At 40.1% G+C, this 17,429-nt stretch overlaps 1 protein-coding gene and 1 long non-coding RNA gene across 3 annotated transcripts in view; one reads left to right on the top strand and one right to left on the bottom strand.

Moving 5' to 3' along the window:
* HMGA2 (high mobility group AT-hook 2) overlaps positions 1-17,429 on the bottom strand; it is a 114,490-nt gene that overhangs the window by 71,640 nt on the left and 25,421 nt on the right. The window lies entirely within an intron of this gene.
* Positions 1-17,429, top strand: part of LOC308191522 — a 29,110-nt gene continuing 11,681 nt past the window's right edge. The window contains exon 1 of the long non-coding RNA XR_013948095.1: positions 1-17,402. This is a non-coding gene — a long non-coding RNA (uncharacterized lncRNA). The remainder of the gene's footprint in view (positions 17,403-17,429) is intronic.

Below are 17,429 nucleotides of genomic sequence, written 5' to 3'. Positions count from 1 at the left end.
AGGAGATGAGGTAAAACCAGGGATGGTTGTGCAGGTCCTACCTTTTTCTCTCTTTACAGAGATTAACCAGAAACAAAAACACAGCCTCTGGCTGTTTCACTGAGTTACCAGTGTTTCCAAGACTTGTGCTAGGCATGCAAAGTACGTATTCTTGAGGATTTATTTTTGTTTACGGTTTGTTTGCTTTTTAAACTAAGCTGCTTAAGTTCCCATTAAGGAATTGTGCACTGCCTATGCAGGCACAGCTAAATTAGCTTTGCAGCAACCCGCCTTTGCCCTGAGCTGCTCCTGACAACATTCCAGTTGTTTTGGGAAACCCAGGATCTGTCAGATGGCAAATGTGGTCTTCCTACTGTTCAACTGCCCCTTCAGCCAAGGAGACAAGAGCTCAAGGGATCTGGCTTCTCTTCTGACAGCTTCAGTAACTGCACCTGAAGTGAGACTGGAGTTTCTTGGTGAATAGAGGAGTGCTGTTGTGATATTGTCTCTCTGCAGAGCCCTGGATAAATTTTTATGTCCACTTTAGCACCACTTTAGCACCTTTTGTTCTCTATATAGTTAAAAAAAAAAGAAGAAATTAAACCACCACTGACCTACACTAACAGGCACAGCATTATTTGGCAATGCTTTAAAGCTTGAGTTAACCTGAACTTAAAACAGATTTTTAATGTGTAACTGGTCTCCCATCTTCAGCCGGAAGCTTCATAAAATGTAAATCTACTGCACTTTAACACGTGCACGATTTCACCCATGGCCTCTTAAAGGGTTTGTTTTTCTGGTGCCGTGTCTGATGCATGAGGAGGAACAGTCCTACAGGGAACTGGACAGGCAGACCTTGATATTGTTCCTGGTTGAGCCAAAGACGTCCTCTGCTTCTCTGACAAAGACAATGACCCTGATTTTTACTGGCTATAAAATGGGATATCCCTGCCTTGTAACTATTCCAGCTTAGGTCACAAGCCCTTATGGAAGTGCTCAGACATTGCTGCAATAAATAAAGATTACGTTTTCAAATGTCATAGGGGCTAGGGAGTCTTTACTGGTTGAATACATCAGAAAAATAATGTCTCAATTTCACGCAAGCTTCCACTGAAATAAACCAGAGAAAACGGAAAAGAAAAACACACAAACCTTCTAATCAGGCGGAGACGGTGCTTGTAGGGTACTGCACAACACCCTCTAACCCAGCACTTCCCTACCATTCCTGGACTCACCCAACACAAAGGAAAGGCGCCGCTGCCCTCGCTGCAGGCCCTGGAGGAGGGCTGAGACGCAGGGACCCCTGGCACCGCCTGCCCCCGGGGAACCTGGCAGCCCCACAGGGTGCACAGCGCAGCGCCCAGCACCAGCTGAGGGGTACCCTTCCGACTGACAGGATTTACGTTCTCTGCATTGTGTTTCTGCACAATCAGCTGTGAAAGAAGTTGACTGACTCAACAGACTTTTACCACAGGTGTATCTACCTCACTGCTTTGAAAGGGTCCTTCGAATTCCTCATTTTTGTTTGGTTGTTTGGTTGTTTTTTGAGGGAGAAGAGCAGTGCAGTAAGAGCATTATTTTCCTGCTCTGTCTACATTCATTATGTCCCACCTCGTGATATTAGGATGAATTTCAGTGAATTCAAATATAACCTCTACCATAATACCACCTGAAACTCAGCATGTTCTTCCCATCCAACAAATGCACTTCATTATGTATCACCAGATATATATGTATGCATAACCCAGAACATTTGCAAATGTTTGGGTATTAATATGAAAAGCTTTTCATCTCCAGAACCTATTTGCAACATACTAATGGTTATTCTCACTCACAGATACATATAGATGGGTATATATACATCTTAAATGACTGACATAGAGATGTAGATATGATACTGTGGAACTGAAGAAGTGCTGTTGTGGTACAAATTGTCCTATACCCACGTTCATTTAAAAAATGCTAGTATTTCTATTCAGTGTCCAGAAAAGTCCTCCTACAGCATACTACCATATACTAGCATATCTAAAGCAGGCAAAGAACTAACAGAAAGCACACTGAAACAACTACACTTTTGCATCATTTAAAAATATGTTGAAGTTGGAGAGACTTCCAGTCTAGAGGTCCCAGATACTTTACATCCATCAAAATACTTATTCCTCATTTTAGAATGTATGAACTGTTATTTCAATTGAATTTCTTATTACTGAAATATTTACCATAATATAGAAGCACACTGAACTAGAAATTAGACAGTAGGAGCACTTGCAATGAGTCAGAATAAAAATCTATTTCTAGAGTAGTACCAACTCAGACAGTGGCTAGTAATGGATGCTGTGGAAAAATAAATATGGCAAATATGGAATTTTGGAATAAAAACTTCCTGCATTTTTGAAGTGGGAGATGGCATTACCTCTACTGAGTTTAAAAATACCTTCTGTATAAGGTCTGTATAAATCCTTCTTCTGCATCTTACTTTTTTCTATGAATTTGTTTTGTAAACTGTAAATACATCTTACATGAAATCTTCTGTGCTAATTAGCTCATTGAATTAACTGTGCAGTGTGAAAAAAATAGTTCCTTTTGTTTTTACTCTACCCATTTCTGTTGATGTCTTCTAGTTCTTACATTTTGAGAAGTTATAAATAATGATTTTCCATTCATGTCACAGAACTAATTGGATTTATGTGTCTCTGACATATTTCTGCTTCAGTTCTCTCTTATTTTCATTTGAGAAGACCTGGTCTACTTACTCTCCCCTTGTGTGGAAATAATTCTGCACCTCTGGACAATCTAATATTCATCTGCACTTCTTCAGGTCCCTTATTATTTGTAGCATTCAAAATGCAAGTGTGCCACTGAGTTGTACACACCAGAATTACGCTTTGCATTTTGTTTTCTACTTGTTTACTAACAATTACCAGTATTTTATTTCTTATTTTTAACCACTGCTACAAGAGAGCTGACATTTTGCATGAACTCCATCATGACTCCAAGTTCTCTTTCCTCTTTGGAAACAGCTATCTTGGAGCTCACCTTTGCAAAGGCAGAGTTCCTTCTCATTACCTTGAAGACAGCAACACGAAGTGTCACCTGCTGTTGCATTGCCAAGCCCATTCAGCACCATGAGTTCCTTTCCAACTGATCATAATCCTTTTTAGTATTAACTTCCTAAACAATTTTTGACATCTCCAAATCATAACTTTACTCAACTATATCTTCAAAATCACAAAGTTTGAGCAGTGTAGGTCCCTGCATAATTCCTATCAGAAGTATACTGATATCTCCCCTCCACTGTCAAAGCAGCTCAGAAGAGAACCCTGTCATTCTCTGACCACTTAACCCCTTTAAGAGCATTTGGTGAATAACACTGAAAAAAACTATTTTGGAAAACCAGACACACCACATAGGTTCCTTCGCCACACACACACCAGTCTTGTTTCAGAGAATTCCAACAGGTTTGTGATACACAACTCTAAAAAACTTTTTAAAAAAGCTTACTATTTTCTTATTTTTATGCACCTCTTCCTATCAATATTATACTTACCCAAGTTCCTACAAATCTTATTTTTTCTCATAGCTTATACCTATTTGCCTGGTGTGGTGATCAGACCTACTGGTCTGCAGTTCTGGAGCTCTCTTGGTGTGGAAAGTGGAACGACTGCCACCTTCTTCTACGGTGCTGAACACCTACTTTATGTCCTACTGCTAGAGCATTGCTGTAGGAAGCTTGAGAATTTCTGATCAGCTCAATCTGACTTCTTCAGAGAACAGTATTTGGTCATGACAATTTCTCACTTCAAGTTTATTGATCTGTTTGAAAGCTCCTTCATCTGTATTTCAATATTAGACAGTTCCTCAAAATCATTCACTCTGAAGAAAGCTTCTGGGTGGGAATCTTTTTAAATTCCTCTAATGTACCTAGAGTTTGTATCTCTCTACTGCTGTGGCCTTATTTACCTAAGCTCTCCCTCTACTTGGTCGAGATTCATCACTTCTACAGAACTCTTCAATGACTTCCCATTTCCAGCATGTTTGGAAGTGTTTTTATTAGCAGTTCCATGCCTTTAACAGGCTGTTCCTCAGAACCCTTTCAGGCCTGCTTCATCAGTGTTTAATATGTAACATGCTGTTGGTTATCTTCTCCTTCATTTGGACACGACTTCAACTTTTTGAAGAATGTTTAAATTGTCCTCTCCACTCCTCTCCTTAAAAATGGCAGCCCTTTCATAATCCTTGTAAAGTCTTTTTGGCAGCTAGTACTTTGAACGTATATGTACTTTGAACACTTAATGTGTGCAAGCAGTCTTCCTATTGAGTGAAACTCACTTCACCCTGTTGACTCTTCCTTTTAATTCCCTTTTAACCAACACCCTCACAAGAGTACAGCAGAAGAACATGGATAACTCAGTAGGATATCTTTGTCCAATATGGCTATTACTGTATGGATTTTGTAGTTAAACACTGTGTATTTTTAGACAACATAATACAAAGTTCCTTTTCCCAGGGACCACTAAAACACTCTTGGTTTTGGAATCATGCATTCAAGCACAGCCCCAATGACTAGCGATTGCATGTTGCTGTGCTTTAAGTGCTGGTTGATTGGCTTACAGCTCATGAGTTTGTGGTATCAACTTCAGCTCTTCATAAATATTATTCCTCAGTTCAAGTATACATTTTCGAGGATTTCAGAGAAAAGACTCTGGAGCCTATATTTAAAGCTACCCTTTAACAGCTTTAGGCAAACTAGTGGAAGAATGTGGACCAACCTCCAATTCTTCTGGCTATGGTCAAATTTTTATTTGCATGCAGGATACTATTTTCAGAGGCCATTTATCCAGCACCTTTAATTAATGCTTTTAGTTTTATTAAGATATTTATATTCTACACGTGTTGCTTTTGTCAATACTTTTAAATGCTGCTTTAGGTCATTGCTTTTCCAGATTAGTCAAATATTTGTATCATCATTCACCTAACAAAACCTCTGGCAATAACCATTTTGTATGAAAACTAATTTAGAGGTGCTGGGCTTTTTGCTGTTATTGAAAGGTCCTGACCTCATTAATTCTTTGGTTGGAATTTTGCTTCTAGAAATACCTGTGAGGATTATTTCATAGGTTCTTTTTCTAGTTCTTAGATGTCTAATTGCCTAATTTGTAGATGTGATCAGGTAGTTAGTGTTCTAAGTACTATAAATGGCACCCACAATTATTTCCTGAAGCAAATTTACAGGCACAAAAATGAGGGCCATTTTTCAAAAACAGACTAGAAATGTGTTTTTAATTGTAGATAAAAGCATCCCCAGCAGCAGTAAAATACAGCTAGAGGTGCCATGCCCAAAGTGGCAAAGGCTAGGTTCATAGTTGTTAGATATTGGCTACATTTAGTGAAACTGTAAATGTTATGTGGTGACAAGTACTACATTATGCTTGGACTTTTCAAATATTTTCTTAATTATTATGAACTGATTGTCAAACCTGAAAAAGAGTTGGGCAAATGTTTGCCCATGTGTACTTTACTGCACAGCATCTCTTGTATGCATACTTGTGTACATGTGCAATAAAAGTGAAGCCTTCCCTTCTTCTAACTAAACAGTGTATGAATGAGACTGGTATAAATACTACTCTGAGATACTTCCTTTCAACTTCTGGCTATTCCAACAGCATCGTAGGCTCTGGCTGATCATCCTCAGGCCTTTATCTTCCATAGATTAAATGAATAAAAGGCAAACAGCATGCAAGATAAGCATATAAGAATTTAAGTCATCGTTCTACATGATATTTGGGCTGGAAACAGCATAATGCCTCACATTGCCAACAATGGCAAGAAGGCTGGTGATGAGTCGTATCTCCTATGGGTCTGTCTTGGAACCGGTGCTGTTTTATATCTTTATCAATGACACAGGCAGTGGGATTGAGTGCACCCTCAGCAAGTTTGCAGATGACACCAAGCTGAGTGGTGCGGTTGATACAATAGAACGAAGGGATGCCATCCAAAGGGACCTGGACAAGCTTGAGAAGTGGGCCCACATTAACCTAATGAGGCTCATGATTTTTAGAAAACTTTAGACTGTGTCTGTAAAATCTTTCCATAGGAATAAAAATCCACAACAGACAAGAGGCATTTTGCCTGTTTTTGCCTTGGATAGTAATGAAGGAAAATTACAAAATCAACACTCTTAAGTACAGAGGCAAAGCCTTCTTTAATTCTCATTTCTTTAACTGAAAGTCCCAGCTGTGGAATGCTGGAACTGGGATACTGAAAAACTGACTCAATGTAAAGCACTTAATTGTCATTAGATGTAAAAGTGAAAGGTATCTCTACTACACTTCCTGTCCTGGAACTTTGAATGGAACATATGGCACAAGTGGGTGGAGAGCCTGGATGTGAAAATACAGATACAGTTCTCTTTCCAGAAAGACTATGAAGAGTAACTTACTGATCAAATGAAGTCGGAAACTCAGAGAGCACCAGATATGGTCAAGGAATGTCAGAGTTTTAGGAGCTGCTGATTAGTTACAGAGACCTAAACTTGCTTACAGTTGCTAGTTATCTGGTACCCATTAGGGTTAAACGCGTTATAAGGAATCACTCCATCTTTACCAAAAGGGCAGAGAAACAAAGCAAAACTGAGAAACAGGATCTGGACTCTTCGGCGTTAGCTGCCTTTCTCGTTGGCACTGTGAAGTGACAGAAGTACGGTGCAGCACTGAGTAACTAAGACCGGAATGTGATCTAAATATTCCTTGAGTGATACTAGTGTTTAGAGTTTGCGGGGTGACGATACTTGAACCAGTTCTGTGTTATTTCCTTTTCCCCCTAACAATGGACACTAATAGCAGAAATATTCTGCCTCACTCATGTTATATAAGAGTTCTCCTCCTACACCACCGTTTTAGTCAGAGGGCAGGTCAGTGGGCAAAATATGCTCATTACTATTTCCTTTGCTTCAGAAACACTTGCCAAATTGCAGTGGCAAACGTTTTGCATTTGCCTTTCAGGCTGAGCGGTTTGGAGACTCTGGAAACATGCCAACGACCAGCGGAGCAGAGCGGGACACTTGTGCTGACCGCACCGAGCTCTTGATCAGACTCTGAGCATTGCGTTCAGGACTGCTCAGAATGGCTTCCCAAATGAATAACATCTTAAACAGCAGAGAGTTTCACTGACTCTCCAATTAAATATGTAAGTATAAATTTGTCATTTTAGACACTCTGAAACTTCCTCTGGAGTTTTGTCTTTTTTATTCCACTCAAAGTCCCTTTTACTCTGTCCCTTCTTTGAGTTCCCCTCCCTCCCTCTGCTTCGTTAGTATCACAGAACTACAAATTCTGAACTGCAAGAGACCCTTCACATCATCTAGTCCACTGACTGCAAGAAAGCCCACTGACTTTCTAATACATTTTTTGTAATGCAATGTAATCTCTTGCTTCTTCTTGCCCTCTGGCTTTGCTCCACTTTTCCCTTCTTTTATGTTGTATAACTGATTACGGCCTATCTTTCTTTCCATTTTGTCTTTAGCGTCTGCTTCCTCCTTCCTTTTCTTTTCATCCACCTTTTTTTTTTTTTCCTTTCTAGGATGCCTCTCCCGCACTACCCCTGCATTTTTTCTTCTACTTTTCTGACAATACGTCTCTGCCACTCCATCCTGTAGTATCATCCCACCTTTACATGACAGGACTAGGTCTTCTAACCAAAGATGTACAGGAAAGATTCATTCATGTCTCTCTCATCCCAGGTATGACACTGATTACTTTTATACATTAGCCTCAGGCCTTAGACTGTCTAAAGAGTATGAATCCTTCTTTATTGCCTTTTTAACCTCTCTGTGTCTGAAAGAGAAAAAGCATACTCTTGTTTGCTCCTTTCCCCTCTGTGTATGCTCGGTCCCCCCATCTGTGGGCTGTTCTGACGTGTCCACAATCACTGTCAGATGGTCTAGTCTTACTCCACCTCTTCTCAACCAGATTTTTTTCTATTTCTCACAAGAAACTAAAGAAAGAGTAGAACAAAGAAACTATGTGCTGGGAAAACCTTTTAAAAATATGAAGGTAAGGCAGCCAGGAACAGGACTCTCACACAAAGAGGAGGCTTTAGCAGGAAAGAGAAGTGTGCTTTCACAGGGACAAACATGCCTAGCTGCTCAACTAGCCGAGGAAGACGGGAATTCACTGCCGAGAAGAAAGCAACTCCATGGACTGTAAGAGCACAAAAGCATCAGACAGGACATTGCAGGCTTCTTGTCTGACTTTGCTCTTGCCCTGTAAACCTAAGAAGAAACTGAGGCAGGGAGATAGGTGTGCACATTCATTATTGTGCTTAGATCTCCATACGCCAGATCAGCTTAAGACACCTTGTATGTAGAAGCTCTTATATGTCCATTTTCCTTCATAAAGCATATGTCTGACAGTGAAGCAGCATGTCACGTGGCTTTCAGGATTGGCCCTCTGGGATGACAGGAACACAAGAAAGAGCCAAGGGGATCAGTGGTTGGAGATGCCATCTGGCTTCACATCTGTGAAACTAACAGCTCTGACAGAGGGAGCGACTCCGGCAGACTTCAAGAAATAACGCTGTGGAAACCTTCCTAGACCAAGAAAGCACGACACTGCCTGTCCTGGGACATCGCCCCAGCAACCTGACATGCTCCTAGGTTAGCAAAACCCCACCAGAGCAGCAAAAGACAGTGGGAAATCCAACAGTGAAATCTGTGGTGACCACTGGTGAGCCCAGCTCAGCCAGCACCATCCCACCAGACACAGTGGAGCTGAGCTCCAGTTTCACCAGTTTGGTAGCTCTCCCCTAAGCGACTCAAAGCAATGGGGTTTCTAGTACATCCCTCAGGAGCCTGCACCGAGGCCTGATAGATTTTGCTCTCTGAAAATATTCCTGATATTCAATCCAAATTTTCCTTTGGTCAGTTTTTCCTATTACATCCACTTTATCTTTTAGTTTTTATTGGGTCTTCGTTCATTTTTACACTAAACGTGCTGAAAATACTGAACCTCTGCTAATATTTAAAAAGCTATAAGCATTTCAGATGCCATTTGGAATACTGACTCTCACAGCCCCCAACTGGAAAATAATAAAAAAAAAAAGATGTTAATTACAAAAATCTTTAAAGTCACGAATCTCACTACCCTTAAAAATACAGTATCAAGAGCAACAGAAGGAAAAAAAAAAACACCCAAATACTAGCATACTTACTAAACATTATTTTTGTTATTGCATTATACAGGACTTTAAAAAGAACGTGTTTTTCTGTTGTTTTCTACCTTTTTTAGAAAGGTTGCTAAAAGAAAAAAATCAAATTCTATAGCCACATCAAGTTACGCTATTATCAATCATTAATGACTTTTCTATGATACTGAATTTTCAGCCTTGCTCATTGTATGTGTGCAAAATCCCTACCTAGGGAAGAAAGTACCAAAAAATCACTGAAAGTACTGTAGTACAGCTACATATCCATTGCTTTTTTTTCTACATTCATTTCATCACTCATTACTACTAATGCATCTATTACTGTTGCTACACTGATTTTTAATACATAAAAAAGATTTTTTTTAAGCTATAAAGTTATGCTGCTGCTACATGAAGGAGGTGATTTTAATCATAACAGGCTAAGATAATTCAGCAATACTTCTCCCATCTGACCGACAGATGCAATTTACAAACAGAGGAGAGAAACACTTTAAAGCCTGAGTGAAGGAAAACATTTTCCATGTAAAAGAGCTTGTTAACTTCACTTTAAACAAAAATATTTTGCAGCCCAACCTAAAAGACAAACATATTGGAATTGAAATTTTGGACCTTTTCCGAACATACAGTTTTTATTGCTTAGTGCTGCTAGCTGCCTTCTAGTACTAAAGAACCATTTTTGCAGTAATGGCAAACCAAAAATTTTACATCAGCACCTCATTACTATTCAATGATCTCCACGTACCACCACAGAAGGCTATGTTAATAAAGGTCAACATTACCATCTATCTGTATAATCTTTTGTTAAAACCATACTGTAAAGGATCAACCGGTCTGTTTAATGCATTTGTAAAAATCTGATTAACCCTTACGAAAGTCACAGAAAACACTTCCACATATTTTAAATACTTGACTCAAACCTAACAGATGAAGGTACAATAGGTTCTTTATCAAATATTTTAGTTTGATATTAAATTATTTCCATTCCTTTAAACAGTACATTAGCTGACTTATTAAATCGACTAGTTACTCATTTAAAATTACTTCCTTGGTTTGCGGTACTAGGAAATGACTCTTTAACAAGTATTCTTGAAAGTGTATCATTGCTCATTTGCTCGGTAAGGTAAGTTGATGCCTTTTAAAGCAGCATATCGATTTGCAATTTTTAAATAAAAACTGAAGCAGCAATTAGCTGCTTCAACAAGCATGCCAACAAGTAAAGGACAGGATTGTTCAGTTATGGTAATCTACCTAACCTTAACTCTTCTCACTAACCCCACCAAATATTTACCTTTCATATTTATTTTATAAAGTGCTGCAGTATCATTATTTTTCTGAAAGAGATTAGTTGCTGCAAAACTTCCTTTTCCTAAGCACTTCAAGAAAAGCAGCACACATGTCAGTAAAACCTAATGGAAAAGTCACAGTGAGCTGAATGCCACATGTAGGACACGCCACATTAAATACAACCCTAGCTGCATGCACGGAGACTGAGATTGCTTGCCAAATCATTAAACGTTGCTCTCAGTGTATTCCATGCGTTTGATATATTCTGTACATAGTACTCCGTATCATTTATTCCACAGATAACTTAAGGATTTTTATTGCAATTTTCCATGTATCGGTACAACATTTTTGTGACTATGGACGTAAGGGTTGTGTATGAATTTAGGAGCAAGATGGACTCGTATTTGCATAGAAATACAAGATTGAGTAACTGCTACGACTGGGTGCAAATCTGCGATGCCCTGCTCAGAACCTGAGAAGGCTGAACTTGACCAGCAGACAATTCACTCTCCAGATCTGAGCACACTTCCCATATAGCCAGGCATAAGCAGGAGCTGCCACAGGGACTCCAGTCAAAACTTAGCCCATCAGCTGACACAGAATCAGAAAGGTTGGCCAGCTCTTTTCAAATGATAGCATGATGTACATTCAGGATTCATAGCAAAGATATTCAAGGATGAAGCAAAAATCATAAACAAAAAGAGGAAAGAAGCCAAGTGATTTCACTGCAGAGAGAGGTTAAAATTTTGTCCTCACTGATGTTTGACAGAGCTGTAATAAAAGGTGACATTACCAAATACATTCTATCAGGGGTCACTACAGCCGTGACTTTATGAGAAGGATTGCCACTAAAATTCCAGTTGTGTGGACAGGGACATCAGAAACTTGACTGACCTTAATTAAGCATTTGCATACATTTACATACATACCTTAAGTAAGCATTTACATGCTTTTCAGTTTTGGATTGGTGGTGTTTTGTTTTGTTTTTCCCAAATAAATTTTTTCCCAAATAAAATAAAAAAAGTTTTTCCCAAATAAAATCTTCCCAAATAAAATTTTCCTTAATTTTGAGTCTCTCAGGCTTACAAACATTAGGATTCAAAAGTCTGAACTGCAATAATATTTTATTTCGTAAATTACAGTTTAATAAAACATTTTTGCTTTGGAATTTCTTCAGTTTAAAAATATCTATGTGTGTCTGTGTATTTACGTACACAGAAGAATTGCTCAAATACAGGCACTTCTAGGAACCTTACAAACCACATACTGGTCAATCTATTCTTTCTCATATGGCATCCAATTTACACACAAACTACCTCCTTCTCACTTCTCCTTCACCACCTCCTTGCCATCAAATTGGATCTGCCCAATCTCTACGCGACTGCTCACCACAGCCGCTCACAGCACTCCTGGAGTCTCCCTCAAACCAATGAAGGTCCTGAATGGCTGAAGATCTGTAAGTATTTTTGTAACTCACATACTTATACCACCACGTACTCATCAGCCATGGGTGTTTTGCATACATAACATCTGATGAATATCTGACCAATGAACACTGAAATGCATTCCCACTCGCCTCTGGAGGTAGCTTTGGCTAATGGAATAGAGTACCCGTTTAAGAAAGAGAAGATGCAAAGAAAAGGATGAAAAAATAAAAAACAAAATGTGCGACCAAAATGAACGTGAGCCCAAAATGAAGCAGAAGGTACTTACACGGAGCTCCGAGCTGAGCAGCTGCAGCTGCCACCACAGCTGCCATGGAGGTGTGGGAAGGGAGACTTCCACCCGACACCACTCATCACTTTCGTTTGCATTAAAATGCTTCACATTGCTGCCCACGTAATCATTCCAGGTACAGTTACTGTGAAACCGAGACTAAAATAACCACCCACACCACAGCCAGAATGTCTCTGGGTGTGTAAAGGTGAACGACTTTGCAGCAAGTGCAAGCAGGACCTCTGAATGCTTCGTATCTGTGCGTGTACCAGGAATGTGAACATTATCTTTGCATTTATGCACTGACAGCCATAGATCTTCTAGCTACCTGATAAACGCATTGTGTTTTCTTTCCATCCTCTGTCATTTCTGGTATGCAAAACCCTCAGCTGACGCTACCTATTAATATCTGCAAGTCTCCTCACAAAGCTGAATGCTTGGTCCTTTATCTACAAGACCCAGGGGAAGCAGTGTCTGCTAGGGTAGATACTTCTGAGAACATCATTCCCATGGGTTAGGTTTACTTGGGCAAGAGGGAACTGGAAAGAGGTGCCTACAGCAACCTGCTGCAGGCTGGAAGACCTGGCACGGGGTAAAGAAAGGAGAAACGCAATAGGCAAAAATGGGAGGAGGAATCAAACAAGAAATACTGGCCTGGCTTTGTACGTGGGCCACACGTGCAGCTCAGGAGATGGATGATCACCTCTGGTCTTGACTCACTAGTCAATGGGGAAAGCTGGTTAGTGACCTCACTTATACATCTACCATGGGTAGCTGAGTATCACTCACGGGCTGAAAACAGTCCACATCCCTGCAAAGATGTAAAGATATCAGTACCACTGTAATGACCCTAAAAATGCCTTTCTGCCAAGTACATTTGCCCCTATACAACTTTAAATTTCAAGCAAATACTGTTCTGTGGCCAGAATTGATAAAAATGCCTTGTTTTCAAAAGGGCAAAGGCACCGTCTTGATGGTTAAAAAAGTTACAGAAGACATCTGATGAAAGCAGTGTCACAGAACACCACTCTGCCCTGCCCAGGACTGCTCTACCTCTTCTCCTCTCAGCTCATAAAAGCGAAGAGCAAGCTCACACAGGACACTTCCTCAGGATGGATAAACAAAGAGTCACCAACCCACCCCTCCCAGCCAGTCATGCTGCCCAGGAAAAGCCCTATGCATTTGTTGTTGTTCCTCCAATACCTCTTGTGAGAACTCTTTCTTCTGCCTCAGGAGCTGCAAACAGAAAATTCCTTTATGAAGCCTGGTGTGTATGACTCAATTAACAGGCCATGACTGGGCACAGAGGATGTAATTATTAAAACTCCAGGAAGCAAAGAGTCTCTGTCCAAACTTTGAAATGCTACAGAAAAATGAGACAAATCCTAGGGGAAATATTTCTGAGAAACTAAGAAATAGCGCTCGTGGGAAACTAAAGGGAAAAGGAAATTTAGAAATCATTTAGGATTAGTGCTACTGGCCCATACAGAAACCCCTCCTGTCTTTATCAGAAGAGGGAAATGAGAGCAAGACAAAGATGTCTCAAGAACATAAATGCAATTAAAAAAGGCAAGACCTACAATAACTCATCAGCTTCATCAATTGAAACGTCCACAGCTATGAATTGAGGTCTTATATGGGAAGAAGCTGAAGAATGAATGTGGAGAGATGAAAGCTCCACTAGGAGTCCTTTAATAAAGTCTCCATAAACTTGCTACTCCTTTCAAGGTGCTTTTAGGTAAAGATATCCAGGAAAGAGCAGTGGAGGAAAACTGCTGCCATGGGGCAGGAAAGTGGTTACAGGGTGGCAGATTACAGGCCTGAAGTGAACCAGGGCCAATGACTCTGCACAGAGCCTTGAACTGTGGCCAAAGCATGGGCAAGGACAGACTTCCATCAATGTCAGCAGCCAGAAAGAAATGCAAGAAACTTGGTCCCAGAGCTTCTGTGCTTTGTAAGCCTCCCCAGCGTGTTCTAGGAAGAATGAGGACTAGAGGGATGCAGATGGCCACAGCCACTATGGACCCGTTCCTTTATCCGTTGTCTTGTTCACACTTACAACTCCACTGAACTGGGGAGGAATTAAAAATCTGCCTGCTTGGTAAGGACGTAAGGCAGATGTTCCTGAGCCTTGAGGAGTGTCGTGACTCCTTCAAGTGGGGTTTATGAGCCTGACGACAACTAAGCAGCGGATGTGAAAGAAAAGCCATAAAACTAAAGGGAAACTGGAAGTAAGAAACATCAGCAAAAAGTTTTGGGAGCTTCTGGCATCAAAGGTAAGATTATTCTTGGCAGAAGTCTTTCCCCGGGTCACTCCAACAGTCAATGTGATGCCGTGAAAGTTCATCAGAAACGTTTTCTGCTGACAGTCTGAGGAAGCTTTGGCAAAAAAACTCATTGCTGCAGTCAGCTACATGGGGAACACACTCACAGCAAAGCCCTTGAGGAATCAATAGCGTCTTCTTCAATAATAGTCATACCGTGGGGTTTTTGTGCTGCTTTGAAACAACGCGCAAGTCAGGACGTAACTTGCTTCTGACATACAGAGCAGCTTTAAATAGCAACTTCAGTATTTCTAACAGAGATGTGAAAAATCCATTTCTGACTGATTCATGCACTTTATTGCCTTCATATAATGCTATAACCTTATAGGAAATCCTAACAACTGTTCAGCTTGAATCAACTCTGTTGGTATTGCATATCATGAGTGTGGTTTTTTTTTCCTTCCACTCTCATTCTTTATTAATAGAGTCATTTAACTGAAAACCTGTTTCTAAAGAGTTCATCTGTTCATGATGCACCTGAAGTCATAATCCTTTGTTTGCAACATCACAACTGGTTGCTGTGGAAATGATTCTGGTGTCACAAAAAAAGGATTAGTAAAACTGTAAGTAGGGAATAAACAGGTTGAGCAGATGAACTCAAAAACAAAAAGGCTGTTTTCCTGTAACTACTCACAGAAATAGAAAAAGGAAGGAAACAAAAACTTTTCCCCAGATCTGATGTATAACGTACGTTCACACAGTGTTGTCATAGACCAGGGAGAGAAGAATTTCCTTCATCATCACTGGTCCAGGAGCAGTGTTCAGAAAAAGATTACTGATCATGTATATATTTATTGCATTTTGAAAAGATATTTCTAGAACACAGGACCTTACCTTAAAACTCTTGTTAACCTTGTGTCTCTCTTCCTTTCTCAACAAAGGAAAAAAATAAATATTCTGTGGCTGATTTTGTGCATCAAGAATTTATGCATCAGTTGGACCCTATTATAAAATTACTCTGGTGACATTCTCAGTCATTAAAAGATTTAAGATACAATGGGCTTCTGTAATTTGACAGGTATAGCATAAAAGCATAAAATCTGGGTTGGAAGGCACCTAGATATCTTCTAGTCCCACTTCCTGCTCAAAGCAGGACTAACTCTAAATTCAAAGTTAAATCAGGTTGCTCAGGGTTTTCTCTAGTTGACGTTTGAGAATGTTCAAGGAGGGAGATTCTCCAGTGTGCATCCTATTGATCACCCCCCTTCACTGTGCTCCCTGGGAATTTTCCTTGCCTCCTGGCTATTGCTCCTCATCCCCTTATACCATTCCATAATTGGGGAAATGTCATGGGTTCGGTAAACCTATGCAAGCGAGAGAGAACAGAGTCCTGTTTATATTAGGAATTCTGCTGGTGCAGAAATGACACTCTCCATTAACCCACATCCTCAAATGACTCTGCTCCCTATGGCGTGACTTTGTACATAATCTTTCCACAACTTGGGCTACGAAGCAGGCTTATGATGGGGAATTCTGATGCAGAACAAGGGTGAGTCACTTGCATATCAGTACAGCATGTAACTGGTTTATTCCATCTTTCCATGTCTCCCCCCCAAAAAAAAAATCCAAAACAATTCTTTTTAAAGATTTCAACAACCATATTGCATTGATATTCTATTTATATTACAGGTGGTTAATTTTAAGATGATACAAGCTTTCTGCATGAGTTATACAGGTAATTTTTTTGTAAAGGATTAAAAATGACTAATATTTAACTTCGGAAAATAGGTGCTATAGTGCTCTTCAGGAGACGTTTTCATCTTTCTTCTCATCAAAATGAATGCTTCAGGTACACAAGCAACAATCATAGATTTCAAATAAGAAGACGCCTTGCTCTTAGTAGGTACATAGTGTTCATGAAAGTTTTGTGACCTCCTCAATGGAAGACTGCTTTTACTTTCATGAAATATATATATATTATATCCCCAATAAAAACAACCCAAAAGACATCAAACTCCAGAAAAAATACATTGAAATAACATTAAGGATCTAATATAAATCCACAAAAGCCAGGAAATTCAGAGATAAAGAAAGACTTTCAGACGAGGGGAAACTTTCCAATATATTAAACTGGAGCATAAATTCACTTCCTCTTCACATGTTTGCCATCAAGTCATTCCAGACACAGGGGGTAAGTTCCTCCCTGGGGTAATTCAAGTGCCTTCAGCAGTGCTACACCAAGAATCAATCTGGTCCTACAGAGCTATGTCTTAATATACTTTCTGATAGTTACCAAAGATATCTGAGTTTAAACAGCGAACTCCTCTCTTACAGCTCATTTTCCCATCGTTCAGAGACTGCTATAAAACTGAAGTGAGATCGCCATAGTTTCCATGACCACAGACTATGATGTCAATTGTGGGGTTATGACTTCATTGACAGACCAACTAGAAGGGGGACCTCTGTGCGAAGGAGAAAATCCATGCTCAAATACAAATATACCTGAGATTAGCTACGACAATACTGCACCTCACTGGGCACAGGCATTCCCATCTGCATAAATAATATTCTTGACTTTTCACTCACGCCAAGTACGAAAATACCCCTTAAAAATTTCTCTTTCATTTGTAAGTCATTCACGGTGCTGATCTGTTGCCACCCAAACACTGAGCCACAAAGATGATACAGGGCCTGGAGCATCTTCCCTATGAGGAAAGGCTGCGAAACCTGGGTCTGTTCAGCCTGGAGAAGAGAAGACTGAGAGGAGATCTTATCAATGTGTATAAATACCTGAGGTGCGGGAGACAGAGGGATTTGGCCAACCTCTTCTCAGTGGTTTGTGGGGATAGGACAAGGGGCAATGGCCACAAGACAGAGCCCAGGAAGTTCCGCACCAGCATGCGAAAGAACTTCTTCACGGTGAGGGTGACAGAGCACTGGAACAGGCTGCCCAGGGAGGTTGTGGAGTCTCCTTCTCTGGAGATA

The sequence above is a fragment of the Anser brachyrhynchus genome (assembly GCF_964034855.1).
Source record: "Anser brachyrhynchus genome assembly, chromosome: 1".
Classification (NCBI taxonomy): Eukaryota; Metazoa; Chordata; class Aves; order Anseriformes; family Anatidae; genus Anser; species Anser brachyrhynchus.
This window is presented reverse-complemented; position numbering and strand designations above follow the sequence as displayed.